The following is a 12,561-nucleotide window of genomic DNA, read 5'->3' as shown; positions in this document are numbered from 1 at the left end:
CCTGGCCCCAAGTGAGTTCCCTGAGATGCAGGCACATCTCCTCCAAGAACATGCCATATGTACAAGATGCTGTTCCAAGGAGAAGCAAATTTGCACATCCCACTCAAAGAGGGAATGGAAAGGATGGGTGTGAGGAGCCCCCAGATTTTCTGTGCTTCCTCTGAGGTACTTTAGGAAGGAGTACATGGCTCATTTCAAAGAACCAAGGAAAGAATACCACCTGGGGAGTAGGAAATGGTCAAGAAGGCTTGGATAAGAAGCAGCTTTAGGGTTGACAATGAATGAAGCAATGTCACTTTCTTAATTTGATCTGACTGATCATTGTTTTATGGCCCAACACACTCAATTTGCCAGCTGATCATATATAATTTAGCTCTTAATTGTAAGTTGTCTTGTGAGGGCCTCAGAATGCTTAATATGTGAGCCTTATTCTGACAGCTGGAGCAAGGCTCAGAGATTCCTTTGGAACATTCCTTTCAACATAAGTGGGTTTGCTTTCTAGCCTCTGTTTCAGCTGTAAGTCGGAGACCTTATGTATTTCTATTGCTTAGTTTAGAAGCATCGGTGCTGAGTATTGGGATGTTTTGTTTGGAGAAGGAGGGGGAACAGACTAGAGAGATCTGAGGGCTCATGGACCTAATCTAACTATATGCATTTTTCAGCTCCCCTAAAATTAACTTTTTAAAATATTATTCTCAAATTTTATAAAATTAAGAAGCTTTACATACAAATCTAGATTTCTAATTGGTTTTTGTGTGTGTTAGTCACTCAGTCATGTCCGATGCTTTGCAACCCCAGGGACTGTAGTTCCGCCAGGCTCCTCTGCCCGTGGAATTCTCCAGACAGGAATACTGGAGTGGGGAGCCATTCCCTTATCCAGGGGATCTTCCTGACCCAGGGATCTAACTGGGGTCTCCTGCATTGCAGGCAGATTCTTTACCATCTGAGCCACCAGAAGCATGTAAAGTCTTGTGATAGCAGTCCAGCTATCCCAGGAGGGAGCAGAAGAGGAGCTGAACTGAGTGGTGGTAGCTCCCTTTGGACTGGACCTGAGATCTCCACTCAGCTTGGTCATAACACCGGTATGTGTCTCTGTGTATGTGTGGTGATGGGGCTATGTAGGCATATGAGTTTGCAACTCCAGATTTACATCTTTATTTCTAATTGAGTGTGAAAAAAGTGAAAGTCATTCAGTCATGTCCAACTCTTTGTGATCCCATGGACTGTAGCCTGCCAGGCTCCTCTGTCCATGGAATACTTCAGGCCAGAAAACCAGAGTTGGTTTTCTCCCTTCTCCAGGGGATCTTCCCAACCCAGGGACTGAACCCAGGTCTCCTGCATTGCAGATGGATTCTTTACCATCTGAGGCACCAGGGAAGTCCTAGATCTTAAATTGCTAAAAGTCTTTTCTCTGCCTCTTTGGATATGACTATTATGGGCTTCCCAGGTGGTACAGTAGTAAAAGAATTGGCCTGCCAGTGCAGGAGACACAGGTTCAATCCCTGGGTCAAAAAGATCCCCTGGAGCAGGAAATGGCAACCCGCTTCAGTATTCTTGCCTGGGAAATCCCGTGGACAGGCTACAGTCCATGGGGTGGCAAAAGAGTCGAACATGACTGAGAGACTGAACACCCCCAAACACGACATCACACAGTACAGCCTTCTAGAAGGAATCACTAGGCTTGCGTACTGGCAGGACAGAGCAGGTCATCCTAGGCTCCCACTGAGAGCTGTATTTTTTTTTTTTTTCCCTTGGAATTCTGAGTAAGAAAAACTCTTAGGTACTATGTGGTGCCTTGTAGAGATGCTTGGTGAGTGAATCAAGAAGGTACAGAGACAGCGCTTCTGTGCTATTTTCTACATCTTACCTTGCTGTGACAACTCCTGCCTGAGACCGTCTCCTTCCACATATCGAATGGACACGATACTGTTTATCCTTTCCACTCTGGCAGCATTTCAGGAAAGAAATAGTGGATATAGACTCCATCAAGAAGGACTGTGTCCTCTCTTGCAAGATACAAGGGATGTCTTTGGTTTCTCCAAAGGACAAAGGATGATGGATCACTTGCTTCAACACTTAGGACATAAGCAGAGTGGAGTTAGGGTGACTGAGACCAAGTCTGAGACCCAGGAAGGACTGGCAAGGGGTTTTAGAAGATAAAATGCTCTTCAAGCAAAAGAGGGAAAGGAAAGGAAATGTACACAAACATTCTAGCATCAGATGTATTTGAGGAACAATGAGTAGCTCAGAGTGGTTGGGACACAGGCTGAAATGGGAGAAGCAGCTGGGGGGTGAGACTGGAAAGCTCTGTAGGGAGTTTACAGTTTATTCTGGGAAAAAATGTGATTCACAGGAGGTTTATTATATAAGAGAATAATCATCTAACTGTATTTGACAAAGATAACTAGCAGATGTATTGGGTATAGTTACTAGAATAAATTCCTCCTGGCTAGAACCAGGAGAGACACAATTATTGTAATGATGCTATCTAGCTCCAGATGATAAACCTTAAAGGAAGGCAGTGACAGTAGGGATACAGGAATGAGGGCAGATCTGGAAGGAATTTGTGGAGTAAAACCCGATAGCTTGGTGAGCGACTAAATGAAGAAGCAGGAGGAATGTCAGTAATGACTTTGGGTGTTTGGCTTGATGAGAACAGTGACTTCGCTCCAAGAGACAGAACACCCAGCTGGAAGAATAGTTTTTGACCTTGAAGTCTGAAATCTTTGTATTTCACCCATAATAAGCATTGTCTGTGAGTGAATGCCCTCTGATTGCATGAATTTGCTTGAGCAAACATTTACTAAGACCTCATGCTCATGTGTGGATGTGAGAGTTGGACCATAAAGAAAGCTGAGTGCAGAAGAATTGATGCTTTTGAACTGTGGTGTTGGAGAAGGCTCTTGAGAGTCCCTTGGACAGCAAGGAGATTCAACCAGTCAATCCTAAAGGAAATCAGTCCTGAATATTCATGGGAAGGACTGATACTGAAGCTGAAGCTCCAATACTTTGTCTGCCTAATGCGAAGAGCTGACTCATTGGAAAAGACCCTGATGCTGGGGAAGATCGAAGGCAGGAGGAGAAGGGGATGACAGAAGATGAGATGGTTGGATGGCATCACCAACTTGATGGACATGAGTTTGAGCAAGCTCTGGGAGTTGGTGATGGACAGGGAAGCCTGGTGTGCTGCAGTTCATGGGGTCGCAAAGAGTCGGACATGACTGAGCAACAACAACCATATTCTGGGACCTGGAACGGGGATTGTGTCAGGCATAAAGGTCAAAAGTCTTTTTTGTTTTGTTTTGTTTTTTTCAAGAAAATCTTTGGAATTGAATATTTTATGTCTCTCTCCCTCTCTTCCAATGGAGCCAGCAAGGATATTTCCTTTTCCCTTCTAAAGAACCATGAGAGCATCCACAACAATTAAAAAGAAATAACACCACCGTTTTCTGAAGATCAATTTCGAGCCCTGTTATAGCAGGGTGAAATTCCTTCTACCTCAATGGCAATACCTTGGGGGTAACCCAGGGAAGACAGCAAGGAGATGAGACAATTATGAGCAAAGTCAGTCAAGAAAGACCAAGCAAGATTAGCAGAGATCATAGTTGTGAGTGGGAAATTACCAGGTTGGCCAAAAATTTCATTTGGGTTTTTCTGTAATATACCAAAGTTTTTGGCCAAGCTGATACTTTCACTGTTGCAAGCAGCTCAGACCCAGGGGGAATGTAGGAATCTTTGGAATCGCTGGGAGGGACAGAGTGAGACAATGAGGGATCAATACTTAATTGGCAGACTGGCTTCAATGCTGCTGGCAGTCCTGCTCCTTGACACCCTGGCAAGGTGTCTTGGCCCTACTGGGATGTGGTTGCTGGCGCTGTCTTGAGGAGGGCAATTCCTTCTCCCCACAGTTTCCTGGAAACTGCTGGAATTTCTTTTGCTTCCAGCAGGATTTAACAAGCCAGGGAGGTTTTCACTCTGTTGCTTTTTCTGCATCTCTTTTCTTGTTCAGATGCCAGCGGGCCCTCATCCTTCCTTCTAGGATTCCAAGCTGTAGCTTCTCAGAAGACTGATGTAACGGTTCTCAGCCTCAGAATAGAAGACCCACTTTCTGATAATCTCTCTGGTGTATGCTCACCTTGCTGACTCTTCTTTCCTCTCTTACCAACCCTGGTATAAAGACCTACGGCATCTGTCAGCATCTTCCCCAGGAAGATCTTTCCTTGAACCTCCTTTCCTCTCTGCCTCTTCACTCTCTGCTTGGGCTGCCCCGTTAAGTTGTATGCTTTCAGCTAATGGATCTATATAAGAAGACTCCAAAATAGGTATTTCCAGCCTTAACTTCTTGTCTGAATTCTGGCCCAGCGTCCATTCATGCATTCATTCAGGAAGTGTTCATTGACCATATGCCAGATCTTGCCATAGGCACTGGACATATGACAAGACGGACATGATCTTCATGGAAACTTCGTCCTTTAAAAAATTTTCGAATTTATTTAATTTATTTTTGGCTTCACTGGGTCTTCAATGCTGCAGCTGGGCTTTTTCTAGTTGCAGTGAGCAGGGGCTACTCCCTAGTTATTGTGCACTGGCTTCTCATTGCGGTGGCTTCTCTTGTTTCAGACGATGGGCTCTAGAGCTTGGTCTCAGTAGTTGTGGTGCATGGGCTTAGTTATCCCGTGACATGTGGGATTTTTAGTTCCTGGACCAGGGATTGAACCCTTGTTTCCTGCATTGGAGGCAGATTCTTAACCGCTGGACCACCAGGAAAGTCCCATCCTTGCTCTTCTAGCTGTCTGTTAGATGTTTAGGCTTTTGTGTTCCTCAACCCCCTCCCAGGGAGGATATATCCTCTTAGTTCATCCAACCTATCCTTCTTCTGGGCAGACTTCTGTTAAGAGCATCACAATCTCCTAGTTGTCTGAGGTTGAGCCTTGTCTTCACTCTTCACTCAGCTGTCTGTTAATCTCATATCGAGTCTGTTGCCCAGCTTTATTGATTCTGCCTCCTCATTTCTTTAATTTGATTCTTCCACGCCTTGCCCACCTCTGGTACCTTAGTTAAGTTCTCCTCTTTCTTTACCTGCGTAGTTTCTTGGCTGCTTTCAAAGCTTCTGATCTCCCCAGCACCACACACACACACTCAAAATAGTTGCAGACCTTCTTGTTGTTTAATGACCATCCATGACTCCCCATCACCTTGAAATAAAACCCACAGCCATGGACTCTCAGCTGCATGATCTGCTCCTAGCCAGCCTTTTGGAATATATTTTCAAGTAGCCTTTAGCAGAGCTTCCCTGGAAGAAGGAAAAAGAGGAGAGTAGAGGAAAGAGGGAAACAGGAGGAAGAGGAGATTAGGAACAATGAATTGAGTGTCTACAATGTGCATAGCACTGTGCTAGAGGCTGTAAATACAATAGCTGCCACCACATCCATGGAGAATTCTTTCCAATATCCCCAGTAGACGCCTGGAATGTGGATAGTACTGAACTTTATACCCAAGGGTTTGAACCCTGAACACAAGCACCACATTACTGGGACAGTCCATCTGATAGCAGAGACAGCTATTAAGGGTCTAGCAGGCAGTATCTCTGGACAAAGGATTGATTCATGTCATTGGCGGGACAGAGCAGAATAGGCAGATTTCATCACACTACTCAGAACAGTGTGCAATTTAAAACTTGCGAATTGTTTATTTCTGAAATTTTCCATTTAGTATTTTTGGACTGCAGTTGCCCACAGGTAACTGAAACCACAAATAAGTGGGGGAGGACCTGCTGCATACCAGGCTATTTAATAATCCCCCCAAAGGGGCAGATATTTTTCCTCTTTTTAAAATTGAAGTTTTGTTGTTTCACAATGTTGTTTTAATTTCTACTGTACCGCAGACTGATTCTGTTATACATATAAGGGGCAGATTTCTTAAAATATCCCATTGAAATATAAGGAAAGAGAAATTCCAAGAGTTTAGACAATTTATCCAAGGTAAATGAGATAATAATGGCTAACATGCACTGAGAATTTAAAAGGGTCAGGCACTGCCAAGAGTTTTGCCAACATTAACTCCAAGAGGTAGGTCTCTTTAGGAGTCCCATTTTACAAATGATGAAACTGAGGCACAGAGAAGTATGACATGCTGGGTCCAAGGCCACCTAGCCCTTATGTGGTGCAGCCAAAAAAACTTTCAACCTATGTTTAAAAAAAAAAGGCAATTTAATACATACTGAATTCTTCTATAGGAGCAGCAAAGGGAATTACATTGCTGGATATAAAAAGAAGCCTCTTATAATCCCCTCTCTCCACCTTTTTTCTAAGAGTTCACACATCATAACGTGGCTGATACCTATAGTTTCTCCCCTATTCTTCCCAAACTCCCCATTGCTATCCCCTCTTTTCCTCCTTCCATCTCAGATCTCTTTTTGCAAGGAAGTAGCTCTGTTCCTTTTAAAATAAAAATTCGTCAAGCTGTTCTTGGCTTTATTCAATTCTCCTCTCTACACCAACTGCCCCAAACTAATGGCCCACAGGTTGTATTCAGCCACCTGCATGTTTTTGTTTGGCCAGTGCAATTTTAAAAATAACTTTTGGTTAACACTGAAAAATCGGCGGCTTTCACACTGACTTCCAAATTTCTGGCTTGACTTTGCCTCATTTCCAAAAGACTGAGCAAGAGTAGAGCTACATCCCTGGCTACCCAGTGACGCACTCTCCGACCTGTCTAATCCCCACCATTAACCCCGCTTGTCTCCTCATCCCTCAGTCTTGGTTCCATCCACGCTTGTTTCTAGGTATCCTTAAAAATAAGAACGTTGAAAGGTAGAGTGACTCACGGACACACTGCGTGTGTCAAGACCCCATATTTTACTTTGGATGCAAACAGTAATCATCCATGTTTGAAGATGAAAAAGAAAGGAAGTAGATCAAGGGTCTTTGGAAGAAAGACTACACTTCTGGCTTCTCACTCATCTAAATATTCCTATTGGCACTTGAGTTTAGGATCTCTGGATCAGATTGACAGAACAAAATACCCTCTCTCACCCACCCAGGTCCAGATCAAATGAACAACCAAAACCCCAGCTGATCAGAAAAACACAAAGCACCTTCTGAGGCCAGGTGGAAGGAGATAATTTGTGGATTAATATTTCCAGCCATTCTGGTTGCAACTTTCAGTCTCCCTTACATTGTAACCAACAAACAAACAAACCCCTTCCTAACAGAAATCTCCAGCTGTTAAGTGTTCTAGATGTTATTTGAATTTAAGTAAAATGACTCCTTTGGCGACTACCTGGCAGCCCACAGCTTTTACAACATATTTTCTGACACAAACTGTTTCACAAAGAGCTTGTATCTTTTTACTACCAAGCATTACATTCTGAACAGAAAACTTAATAAGATTTTCGGTGGCGATTTTAAGAGGATCTACGGTGGGACTTAACAACAACTGTGATCTATTTCCTTTTAGTGGAAGTGTAAAGACCTGAGAGAAATAGTATTTTTGATTTGACTTTACGGTCCCACAAGTTGTGTTCCAGTTAAGTGAAAGTTTAAAAAATAGTGCTGGAAAAAGAACGAAGATTTTGGACTCAAACTTGGATTAGGATGCTACTGTTACTCACTTATGAACTATTGCACTTTGGGCAAGTTGCTTAACTAATTTGTGCCTCGGTTTTCTCATCTGTTAAAGGGAGAAATCCCACTGTATAGGATTGTTACAACATAGCTTTGGGGTACAGGGCCTGGGACATAGTAGATGGCCTAAATGCTTTAAGTTATATGTGACAGTAGCTCAACTCAAGCCAGCTTAAGCAAAAATGAGAATTTCTTGGCTTACCTAACTGAAAAGTTCAGGCATGGATTGACTTCAGGCATAGCTGGATCCAGGAGCTCAAGCAATGCCATCAGGTCTCAGTCTCTCTCCATCTGGGGCACTGTTTTCTTCAGTGTTTGACTTTATTCTTCACTGATTCCAGCAGACTAGCTGGTTATGTTTTGAAGCAAGGAGCACAGAGCTCTGAAGGAATATGGACTGAGAAGTGGAAAGTACAGTTGAAAGCCCTCTTTGGGCAGGGCAAAGTTGGTATGGGCAGCATGGTTTTCTTTTGGGATGTCCTAGGGCATGGCATTGACATTGACATTCAGGGCCAACATAAGGATCCAAGACATTGCGTCTACATCAAAGCAATGTGGAATAGGCAGATCCAAGATTATAATTTCTGTTTGACAGATAACGAAACTGAAGCTCTGTATTATTGAGTCCTGTCCCTAGGCCACAGGTGCAAGCCTTGTACCAAGGCCATGGAAGCAGAGCCCAGAACCAAGGTCACCAACAAAGCTGACATAGCCCTTCTGTAACCATTGCCAAAAAGTCCCCCGATCATCATTAGCAAGCTTCCTGACTCCAAATTAGGCAAAAATGCCCACCTTGGTAGTCACCCTATAGCACTCTAGTGAAAGTGAAAGTTGCTCAGTCATGTCTGACTCTTTGTGACTGCTTCCTAACCCAGAGATTGAACCCAGGTCTCTGCATTGCAGGTGGATTCTTTATCAGCTGAACCACAAGGGAAGCCCAAGAATACTGGAGTGGATAGCTTATCCCTTCTCCAGGGGATCTCCCCAACCCAGGAATTAAACCAGAGTCTCCTCCATTGCAGGTGGATTCTTTACCAACTGAGCTACAAGGGAAGCCCTAACCAATCACCTTAATGCCAGTCTTCCAGCCGGAATTTTCTTTGTCTTGAGATTCTAAAAACTGGCTACTACCCACGAAAACAGTTGACTCTCCCTGGTCTGTCAGGTGGTCAGTACACTGTGCTCTCAGTGTCCACATTATCTCTGCTCCTTGTTTTTAATAAACTCACTCCCTTCTAAAATGCTCTGCATATAGAAATTCTTTTCTAACCTGGGCTCGGACTGCCTCAACATGTATTAGCTTCTTACTGTTACTATAACAAATTACCATAAACTTAGTGGCTTAAAATGACACAAAATAAGTTCAAAATGAATCTTATTGGGGTAAAATCAAGGTGTCAGCATAGCTGCTCTCCTTCCGAGGGTCTGGAAGAGAATCTGTTTCCTTGCCATTTCCGGCTTGTAAAGGTGACCCTCCCTTTCATCTTCAAAGCCAAAAGCACAGCATCTTCAAATCTCTTTGACTCTGCCCCTGACCTTTCTGCCTTCCTGTTTCCTATATGAGAACTTTTGTCATACTGGCCCACACAGGTAATCCAGGAAAATCTTCCCATCTCAAAATCCATCAAAATTAATGACATTTGCAAAATCTTCTTTGCCTTGTAGGGTAACATATTTACAAGTTTCAGAGATTAAGACATGGACATCTTTGGGGACACAATTATTCAGCGACCACAGGCCTATAAATGTCAAACCCCCTTGGTCACTCCTTAAGGTAATAGCTGAGTTGTTACTAGAACTGAGGTTAATGGTTCTAAATTAAGACACAACAGGTGAGAATTCTGGCTCCATGGCAGAGTAGCTGTGTGGCCTCAGTCATATTTCTCTGAGGCTTTCTGTCCTCATCTGTAAAATGGGGATAGTTTTATTAAATGGTATTAGTTCAGTTCAGTCGCTCAGTCGTGTCTGACTCTTTGTGACCCCATGAATTGCAGCACGCCAGGCCTCTCTGTCCATCACCAACTCCCAAAGTCTACCCAAACCCATGTTCATCGAGTCGGTGATGCCATCCAACCATCTCATCCTCTGTCGTCCCCTTCTCCTCCCGCCCCCAATCCTACCCAGCATTAGGGTCTTTTCCAATGAGTCAACCCTTCGCATGAGGTGGCCAAAGTATTGGAGCTTCAGCTTCAACATCAGACCTTCCAATGAACATCCAGGATTGATCTCTTTTAGGATGGATTGATTGGATGTCCTTGCAGGCCAAGGGACTCTCAAGAGTCTTCTCCAACACCACAGTTCAAAAGCATCAATTCTTCGGCGCTCAGCTTTCTTCACCGTCCAACTCTCACATCCATACGTGACCACTGGAAAAACCATAGCCTTGACTAGACGGACTTTTGTTGGCAAAGTAATGTCTCTGCTTTTAAATATGCTATCTAGGTTGGCCATAACCTTCCTTCCAAGGAGTAAGCATCTTTTAATTTCATGACTGCAGTCACCATCAGCAGTGATTCTGGAGCCCAAAAAAATAAAGTCTGACACTGTTTCCACTGTTTCCCCATCTATTTCCCATGGAGTGATGGGACCAGATGCCATGATCTTGGTTTTCTGAATGTTGAGCTTTAAGCCAACTTTTTTACTCTCCTCTTTCACCTTCATCAAGAGGCTCTTTAGTTCTTCTTCACTCTCTGCCATAAGGGTGGTGTCGTCCGCATATCTGAGTTTATTGATATTTCTCCTGGCAATCTTGATTCCAGCTTGTGTTTCTTCCAGCCCAGTGTTTCTCATGATGTACTCTGCATATAAGTTAAATAAGCAGGGTGACAATATACAGCCTTGACGTACTCCTTTTCCTATTTGGAACCAGTCTGTTGTTCCATGTCCAGTTCTAACTGTTGCTTCCTGACCTGCATACAGGTTTCTCAAGAGACAGGTCAGATGGTCTGGTATTCCCATCTCTTTCAGAATTTTCCACAGTTTATTGTGATCCACACAGTCAAAGGCTTTGGCATATAGTCAATAAAGCAGAAATAGATGTTTTTCTGGAACTCTCTTGCTTTTTCGATGATGCAGCGGATATTGGCAATTTGATCTCTGGTTCCTCTGCCTTTTCTAAAACCAGCTTGAACATCTGGAAGTTCACGGTTCATGTGTTGCTGAAGCCTGGCTTGGAGAACTTTGAGCATTACTTTACTAGCATGTGAAATGAGACACTATTCATAAGTGTCCAGCACAGCATCTGACATGGAGCAGAAAATTAGTGATGGTCAGCATTCCTGCTACTCTTAATGGCCTTTAACAGGAGCAGGTGCCCTTGAACACTTGGCTCAGGGAAAACAGGAAGACCAAGTGGCATGGTGGGGTGCAAAGAGCATGGGATTGGGGTCTGCCTTGTGACCATAAAGAACTTGAACTTCTCTGAATTCCAGTTCCTTGTTAACACACAAAGACAATAGATCCTTCTCTCACAGAATAAAGCGGAGGATGCCTGCATGGTGCTTGGCATCCTCAGGCAATATACCCCTCTTTGTCACTGCCTTCCTTTTGTTTTCTTTCTCAATTCAATTCTTTCCCTTTTTCTTTTCTCTCTCTTCTGTCCTTCTTTCTCCAGTTTTCTCTTCCTCCCTCCATTCTGCTCTGATTTCCTTCCCTTCTTCCTTACCTCCCTCCTCTCTGAAGTTGCCCATTCTTGAGATGTCCATTTAAGGGCAGTTGATCAATTTCAGGGACTTGTGGTATCCGCTCTTGGTCTCCCGTCCCAACCTATTTCTTCCACTCATCAGTTTCTTAGTTGTGCAATCTAAATGCTAATGATCCCTGCCTAACCTGCTCCTTTATCCCCCTCTACTGATAAACAGAACACCCCCTAGAAGAATTGCATGGAAGCAATCAGGAGCTATGCTCCCCTCCCCCACCTTTTGTCCAGGATGTGAGCTCTTTCGAAACTTCTAACAGTCCAGAAAGGCAGGAGGAGTCCTTCATCAGGAGTCCCCCAGAGCGTCTTCCTCCCCAGCAGGGTCCTATCTATCAAGCTGCCCGATGCCCACACAGATGCCCTCATTCCCTTTCATGCACTGGCGGTTTTCAGTATGATATTGAAAGTGCAATATGCTTACCAGTAATGATGTCTTATTGGAGTGTAAAGATTTTCCCATTTCACTGCTTTATCCTGAATTTAAAGTGTTTTGAAATTCACTTACATCAGAGAGGACCAGCAGCCGAACGTTTGCTGTAAATAAACTGGGGGATTCTAAGGCGTTATCTCTGAAATGGGAGACGGGATAGGTTACTGCTCTTCAGCGAGAAGGCTGGGCAGAATCAATGGCGGAGTTTTTCCATCATGAGAACCAGGCAGCTTTTTTTTTGCTTTCAAGTGCTGGTCCAGGGCGTGAGGGCGCTCTGACCTTGTCTTTTGAATCTATTCAATTGAAGCTTGTCTAAGGTGTTGAGTTGGAAGATCACTTCGCTCTTGAATACTTGCTTGGAAAATCAGAAAACTCTTAAAGCTAATGCAGAGACTGATATCGAAAAGGGGCTGGTGGCTGTGGTGGCTATTCTTATTGCTGTTGTTGTTTTGTCTAGTTGCTAAGTCATGTCTGACTCTTTTCAACCCCATGGACTGCAGCCCGCCAGGCTCCTCTGTCCATAGGATTTGCCAGGCAAAAATACTGGAGTGGGTTGCCATTTCCTTCTCCAGGGGATCTTCCTGACCCAGGGATCAAACCTGAGTCTCCTGCATTGGCAGGCAGATTCTTTACTGCTAGCCACCAGGTAAGCCCATTATTATTGTTACTGCACTCGCTGAATGCTCTGCACTCTGCACCAGGCGCTCTGCTAAGGGCATTGCAGGAGTTATCCTCATTAAGCCTCTTAACAACCACTGAGATTATTGGGATACCACCCAATCTGGCGGGCCAGACAGATATCCCTGGGA

General features: G+C 44.0%; 1 long non-coding RNA gene across 1 annotated transcript in view; it reads left to right on the top strand.

The window, feature by feature from the left end:
* LOC145531588 (uncharacterized) overlaps positions 1-12,561 on the top strand; it is a 178,911-nt gene that overhangs the window by 102,642 nt on the left and 63,708 nt on the right. Inside the window, exon 3 of the long non-coding RNA XR_014072565.1 lies at positions 928-1,082. This is a non-coding gene — a long non-coding RNA (uncharacterized LOC145531588). The remainder of the gene's footprint in view (positions 1-927; positions 1,083-12,561) is intronic.

Source organism: Giraffa tippelskirchi, chromosome 13 (genome assembly GCF_054371585.1).
Source record: "Giraffa tippelskirchi isolate mGirTip1 chromosome 13, T2T-mGirTip1v1.2.pri, whole genome shotgun sequence".
In the NCBI taxonomy this organism is placed as follows: domain Eukaryota; kingdom Metazoa; phylum Chordata; class Mammalia; order Artiodactyla; family Giraffidae; genus Giraffa; species Giraffa tippelskirchi.
Note: the sequence above shows the minus strand (reverse complement) of the source record. Positions and strands in the feature narration are given on the sequence as shown.